Below are 8,262 nucleotides of genomic sequence, written 5' to 3' on the forward strand. Positions count from 1 at the left end.
GGATTAAAAAAGCACAATTTTGCAAACCAGAAATTTTAAAATAATCATGAAGGGCCACTAGATGCTTTTTTATATATATATATGTGGTTAATAGATATACATGTACACAATATACATGCAATGCATTTACACATGCATGCACATGCATGTTAAGTATGCATACCCATAACAAATTTTTGGGCATATATGTATTCATGTGTGAAGCACATACGTACACACGGACACACATATTACAGGTGTGAATACAAGTGCAAACATTTTGTGTATGCATGTGTGAATGCATGTACACCACACATATTGTGCATGCACCTTCCTGTATATACACATTCACATACACATGTGTGTTCACTCTAATTCTACATGCATGCATCTGTGTTGAGCACATGTAACATATAAAAGCAGTTAGTTCCCTCTACTTCATTATGGGTATGTGTGTGTGCATGTGTGTGTCTGTGTGTGTATATTGCAGATGTAATATTGTTTTTTCTGGGCTCCAGAAGTGTCTTTTAAAAATAAATAATAGATCTGTTCAATTGGACCTATGATTTCTTTGCTGTAGGGGGCTCAAGGTGAAGAACTTCCTTGGGCTCCCTACAACAAAGAAATCACAGGTTCATTCGAACATCTATTATTTATGTTTAAAAGAGGGTAGGTGACTTGCCCAGGTTCACACATTTTGTTTTGGAGGTAGAATTTGAATCCAGGTCTTTCTCCACTCTAACACCAGGTCTTCATTCATCCATCCACATAATTTTCAATAGAAGAAAAAACAGGAAAGTAAAAAATTATTCCAAAGAATACCATATCTATTTCACTAAACATATGACAATCTCCATGCATTACATATATATTATGTTAATTTAACACTTCCCAGCCATTTTCAAACCATGCTGACTGCACTCTAACCCTCCTTCTCCCACCAAAATTTAGACTCTATCCCAGAGAGCCAGGGCTCTCATAGATGGGTTCTCACCTTCCTTGCCCAGAATCAGACCACCAACCATATCACTTCTCAGCTATTTCCCACCCTCATCACCCTCTTCCATCTCCCACCCCCTTTTATCTATTGTTTTCCTCTATTGGGATAAAGGGCTCTTTGTGGGTACAGACTCTCTTGCTTGCTTGTATTTGTATATTCAACCCCTGAAACACAATAAGCACCTAGAGAATGATATGTCATCCACTCAATTGCTTTATCACTCATACACTTATTGTGATTTGCAAATCACAACGCAAAAATATTCATCCCCAGGGAGGCTAGGTGGCAGTGAGTAGAGCACCGGCCCTGGAGTCAGGAGGACCTGAGTTCAAATTGGACCTCAGACACTTAACACTTACTAGTTGTGTGACCTTGGGCAAGTCGCTTAACCCTAATTGCCCTGCCTTCCCCCCTCCAAAAAAAGCAAAAAAAAAAACCAAAACTCAAAAATATTCATCCCCTCATAAGCCTTTATGTGTTGCTGCTGTTCAATTGGTTCAGTTCTGTCCAACTCTTTGTGACCCCATTTGGGGTTCTCTTGGTAAAAACACAGGAATGGTTTGCCATTTCCTTCTCTAGCTCATTTTACAGATGGGGCAACTGAAGTAAACAGGGTTAAGTGACTTGACCAGAGTCATACAGCTAGCAAGTATCTGAGGCTAGATTTGAACTCAGGAAGATGAGTCTTTTGAAATTAGCTAATTCAAAGCCTTTTCAGTCTGGTTGGACCTACCAGAGCCTATGTTCCATGGCCATGGTTTTTGAGACCCCATGATTACTTCCATACCACAACAAGGCATCAAGGTAGGAACTTACTCTTCCATTATAAACTAAAAACTTTTTTTAAAATTTGGTGTTTATACATTCTTGGTAGGCTGTAATCGATAGATCATGATTTGCACAGCTCAAAAGGTATAGCAAAAACAAACAAACAAACAAAAACACCGGATATGGAGCAAAGCCAAATGTCCCACATTTCCAAAACTGCAATACACAATCAGTCATTATATTCTGTCCAGATGCTGATGGCATCTAAATAGCCTTTTTTCTATATCTAAATCCAAAAGTGGAAAAATTCAATATAATTCTGAAATAGCCATTTTGCTACTAACTGCCATTACCTACTCAGTGAATTGGCCAGGACATATAGTTTTCTATTGAATTATGTGCTGTATTAGCATATAGTTGATGCCTTCAAGGGCTACTGAGGTGTGTAATACTATTTGTCCTTATGCTAAATGGTCCCAGATTGGTATGCTTTTTTAACTTTTGTGTCTGCTTTCTGATAGCTTTGCAACTCACCCTTGTCAGACCGCCAGCAGCCACTTATTACTGCAGGAGGGTTGTATTCCCTCCTAATCTGGGAATACATATAGCCAAGCTTGTTAAAAATTACATGTAAAATGAGAGTAAACAGGCTAAAAGCAAAGTACTAAGGGTTTTTCCCATGAGCCAAATAAATTGTATGAGCAATTTACAAAAGTTAAAACATTGAAATTGACTATGGTCACTCACCAGTCCTTTTATGCTTTCTCTCTGCTTCTCCATAGCCTTGCTCCCTGGAGTTACCAAATAAGAGATTCTGTACAACTGAGGTATTACTGTTACGCCTGTTTAAAAGTCTGAGAACCACTTTTGACTAGCTTGTTCTTATACCTGTCAGTTTTAAATAGTATGAAGTTTTCTTATTGTAAATACTAATCCATCCAATTATTTCGTGATAAAAGGTTTAATTGGGAATGAATAAGGAATTAAGAGATGATTGCTATAAGCAAATAATTTTGTGAAACAAACCAAAACAAAAATGGAACCTTGCTATGATAAAGGTATTACCCTTAATCACAGACATTCTTTCTGTTAGATAAACTTTTACTATGGAGATAGGTCCACGTGATTTTGACAAATCCTTCCTTCTATTATACTAAAAATCTATTTACTAGCTGTGTGACCTTCGGCAAGTCATTTAGCCCCAATTGCCCTCCAAAAAACAAAAACAAAAAAATCTATGAAACATACAAAATCCTGGTGATTTTTGTATATTTGTATATATAAAGCAGAACAATTACATAAATCCCTTAGGGCACAAAAGAAAATAGGAAAATTTTAGATGACATGATAAAAATAAAGACAAGAACTGAAAAGTAGGAAACTCCCATTAATAAGAAAATGATGAAAGGTATTTCTCAATAAACATCTGATTCAAGTGGAAAAGAGACATTCACACTGATTTTGGAAGAGTATACACTACAGGTGTCAAACAAGTAGTCCTCAGGCCACAGGCTGCCCACAAACACTCTCGAGTATGACCTGAATCAGATTAAGGTATATAGCTCCTATCTGATTTTAATGTGCTGGTATGTTAGTGAAAAAACAAGAAAACCAGTGATTTTCTAAGTTAATATGCAGCCATGGGGATCCTTATATATGGTTTAGTGGCCCCTGTTTCTATTTTGGTTTGACACCACTGACATATACAAATTGTGTTGTTGTTTAGTCATTTCAGTCATGTCTGACTCTTCATGACCCCATTTGGGGTTTTCTTGGCAGAGATACTAGAACGGTTTGCAATTTCCTTCTCCAGCTCATTTTACAGATGAGGAAACTGAGGCAAACAGGGTTAAGTGATTTGCCCAGGGTCACACCGCTAGGTTGTGTCTCGGGCCAGATTTGAACTCAGGAAGATGAGCCTGGTCCTTGATCCAGTGAGCTACCTAGCTGCCCTCCTTATACAAATACATCTTTACAATCAGTTTATCATGGCCAACAGGTGCATCTTACAATTTACTCTTCTTCCGGGTCTCCCTATTGTTCTTTTCTAAAGATCGTTCCTTGCTTCACTCCCATCAAAGAAGAACAAATGAAAGAAATTTGAGTCTCCTAAAATCAAATAATGGGGAAACTTCCCCTTGCATATCTAAAGGAGAGGATGGATTTCACTATTCATTCCTCTGGAGTTGATACCACCTCAGCAATACTAAAAGGAAAATGTCACTATGGTCATCCATGAAATGCTTCAGCAGCAGATCTTCCTGCTATTCTAAAGAAAAAGCAAAGTGCAGGTGTAGACAAGACCATCACTGAGACATCCCTCAATGGAATAAATTAATAATGCATCTAGAAATAGCTTTGGATCAAGATATGGGACAGGCAAAAAGCACCTAGGAGAGTGAAGAGACCATCTTGTACCTAACAAGATAAAATCGAGGAATAATTAACTATTTTTAAAACAAAAACCAAAACAGCAGCTGTGCCCAGAAAATAGTCCAAGTGGAAAGAAGGAATTTTCCCTTCATTCACAAATTCACCAAATGTCTAAAACCAAAGGACTCAGTGTGTTCCTCAATAAATGAACAATGCAGACCAGGGCTACAAGTGCTCCCGAAACCAGCTGTGATCGTTTTGAACAGGTAATATCCAACATATTGAATTTGAAATGACAATTTATGTTTTTTTGGTCTTGTTTATCACTTCATTATTTAGTGCATCTATTGAAAGATATCTTCAAAACTTGGATAATAAATTATTTTTGAATGTAAAAAAAATTTTTTAAACCTTCATATTGTACAAAGTAGAAAAAAAAAGAATGATCAGGGAATAATTTGCCCAAATACTGATTATATAGAGTTAGAGCTGTGAGGGGAAGACTGGCTTTTCTCACAGCCCTCCTTATTCATTTCTCTCCCTGGTGAGAGAAAAGCAACAGAAATTAATTCAGACAGGTAGCAGAATGGCTTTCCCACCCAGGTTAAGGGAGTAAAGAAAGATAAGAAGCAGGCATGTATGTCTTACTGGCCCCTCCATAATCGTGTTAGATCTTGGTCTGGTCTGTACTCTACTCTGCTCAGTTCTCATTGACACCTCAGTCTCCACATTCTCTTTATTAAGAGCTTATCATTGGTATTGTATTTCTTGACTTCTCAAGGGATGGAGGAGGGAGAGAATTTGGAACTGAAAATAAAATTTTAAATTATTTATTTTTAAAGAGCCTTTTTATTAAACGCCTAGCACTGGGCTAGGCACTGAGGCTACAAAGGTAAAAAGTGAAACAGCTTCAGCTTTCAAGGAGCTTATAGGCTATTAAGGGAGACCAGATGTACTTCATAAGATGGGTACTGAATACTGGATAAATATACAGCAATAATAATAACTGGCATTTATAGAGTGCATTAAAGTTTGCAAAGTGTGTTATTTAAAATCATGTGATCCTTACAACCCTCTGAGACAGGTGCTATATTATCTTCATTTTACAAATAAGGAAACTGAGGCACACAGGAGTTAGGTGACTTGCCCAGGTGTCTGAGGCCAGATTTGAACTCAGGGTATTCTTCATTCCACATCCAGGACTGTGCCTCCTATCTATCTCTAGGAGGACTCCCACTTTGTAAGCTTGAGTAACTGGAAGGATATCGGTTACTTTGGATAGAAAGAAAGAAATTAGAGACAGAGGGTGGAATTTGAGGGAAAAGATAGAGTTCCGTCTGGAACATAAGGGATTTGAGATGCTTGCGGGAACTGTTTGATTGATGGGCATTAATGGAAGCCTGGAGGCCACAAATGAGGTTGTAGAGGGGTATCTTGAGCAGGGAGTCATCTGGACAGATACGGATAGCTGAATCCGTGGGAGCCGATGAGGTCATCAAGAAAAAGAGCAGAGACGAGGGCCGAGACAGACCTTCCCCACCCCATTTAGGAAGAAGGATATGAATGATGATTTAGCAAAGGAGACTGAAAAAGCCAGAGCTGGAAAGGGAGGAGAAGAACCAGAGGGGGGCAGTATCACCAAAAGCCAAGGGGATCACCAGCAGCAACCAAAGGAGATCAAGAAGGATGAGGCCAGAAAAGAGGTCATCAGCTAAGGCAGTGGAGAAATCGTCGGTAATTTTGGAGAGGGCCATTTCAGTTGGGTAATAAAAGTCAAACGGCAAGAGGTTAAAGGATGAGTGGAAATAAAATGGAGGCAACATAGGTAGATAGCTTTTTTTCCCCAGGAATTTGACTATGGAAGGGAGACTGGATAACAGAAGATAGCTTGACAGCTAATTAGGGACAATCAAGGCTTTTTGAAGGATGGGGAGACTTGGGCATGGTTGTAGACAGCAAGGGAAGGAGACATTATATAGGGAAATATGACAAGAAAAAGCCGGGGGATGAATTGGGGTGAGGGTAATGGGACAGGGGAGAAATGAGGGGGTAGGATCAAGGACATAAGTATTGTAGAGACTGACATTTGTGAGAGGGCATCTTCATCAAAAACTAGAACAAAGGAAGAGAGGATGAGGAATGACGTCAAGGAGATGCAGACAAGGAAACTCATGGAAAATGGGCTCTCCTTTCTGATAGGATCCGAGCTGATATCTTCTGCAGGGAGAGGGAGCAGGAGGAGGTTTGTGGGGGGTTTGAGCGCAGGCATTGGAAAGGGCTGCTGTGGGGAGTGAAAGGGGAGGGGATTGGTGGGTCACCTAAAAGGCTTGCCTTGCTGCGGGGAGAGCCAGGCAGAGAGTAGATTTTGCTGTGGACTTTCCCCATCACTGTTTAGGGACACAGAAGTTAAAGCCTAAGAGGGCATGATTCTTGACTCTTTCCTTGCCTACCTCACATAGCCAATCAGACGCAAGATCTTCCTTCCACGTCTCCCCAATCCCTTCCCTTCTTGCTCCTCGCCTATCCACCATGGCAGCTTCACCCCTCACCCAGATCATTGCCTCCCTGCCTCTCGTCTCTCCTCCTTCCTTCCATCCTCCCTGCTCTTGCCAAAGGGATTTTCCTTAAGTGCAGAGCTGACCGCGCGACCTTCTACTCAACAAACAGCAGACGCTCCCTGTCACCTCTAAGATTAAATATAAACTCTTCTGTTTACCTTTTAAAGCTCTTCACAACCTGGCCCCGACCCATCTGGACAGGCTAATTGAGGGTCACTCCTTCTCCCTGGCTTCTGACCCAGCCAAACTGCCCTTCTCTCTTCACCTCCTACATGACTCTCTATCTCCTGTATCAGCTTTTTGGCACAGGTCGGGTCCTGTGCTCGGAATGAATGTGCCCTCTTCATTTCTACCCCATAAAATCCCTTTCTTCCTTCCATACACAGTTCAAGCGCCACCTTCTATAGAAAGGCTTTTCAGCCCCCTCCAAATGCTCGTGCCCTCCCTCCCAAACTACCTCGAATCTAACTACTTTATATTTATTTGTATTATTTATCCTCTTTATGTTTATTCTGTACATACTTGTGTATGGACTTGTCTCTCCTGACAGAATGTAAATTCCTTGAAAGTAGGGATTGTTTCATTCTTGGAATTTGTATTCCCATTACCGAATATAGTATATGATACATAGTGAGATATCAACTTGGAGTCCTAAATGGCACAATGGATAGAGTATAGGGCAGGGGTGGGGAATCTGCAGCCTTGAAGCCACATGTGACCTTCTAGTTCATCAAGAAAGGGCCACCCTTGAGGACCTAGAGGGTCACTTGTGGCCTGGATGCCACAGGTCCCCCACACCTGGTATAGGGCCTGAAATCAGGAAGACTTATCTTCCTGAAATCAAATCTGGCCTCAGACATTTAGTAGCTATGTGACCCTGGGCAAGTCACTTAACTCTGTTTGCCTCAGTTTCCTCATTTGTAAAATGGGATGGAGAAGGAAATGGCAAACAATTCCAGTATCTTTGCCAAGGAAATCCCATATGGGTGAGTCAGACACAACTGAAAATGACTGAACAACAACAAATCATAGTAAGAATTTAATAAGGCCTTGTTAATTGACTTATGGATGGATTTTTTGGTTAGAATATTATTTCATTTGTTGGTGGTTGAGTTGGGCTCAACTCAACTCAAAAGCTTAGATTTGGGCTTTAGCAAGACATGAATGATAATTAGACAAAGGAGTAAGAAATTCAAGTATAGAGGATAGTGTAGAGTTGAACTGGTTAACTATAGGATCAAGACTAGGAAGGGAAGAAAGTGAAGTCAATTTTGGTGGTGAACTGGGAGAGCATATCATCATCATCATCACCATCATTGCTAGCCTTCCTATTATACTTTCCAAATGTATTACAAAGCACTTTACAAATGTGATTTCTTTTGATATTCACGACAACGTAGGAGGTGGGCGCTGATATGATCCTCATTTTACAGATAAGAAAATTTATGCTGATGGAGGATAAGTGACTTACCCAGGTTCACACAGCTGCTAAATGTTTGAGACAAAATCTGAACTTAGGTCTTCCTGGCTCCACTATCTATCCACTATACCTCCTAACTGCCTATATGTATTTAAGTATAAAGG

At 40.1% G+C, this 8,262-nt stretch overlaps 1 pseudogene; it reads left to right on the forward strand.

Moving 5' to 3' along the window:
• LOC138160924 (interferon beta-like) overlaps positions 1-5,835 on the forward strand; it is a 56,424-nt pseudogene extending 50,589 nt beyond the window's left edge.
• The last annotated feature ends 2,427 nt before the right edge of the window (positions 5,836-8,262 follow it).

The sequence above is a fragment of the Petaurus breviceps genome, unplaced genomic scaffold (assembly GCF_028583685.1).
Source record: "Petaurus breviceps papuanus isolate PSGF00001 unplaced genomic scaffold, PetGlider_PUasm1.0 183, whole genome shotgun sequence".
NCBI lineage: Eukaryota > Metazoa > Chordata > Mammalia > Diprotodontia > Petauridae > Petaurus > Petaurus breviceps.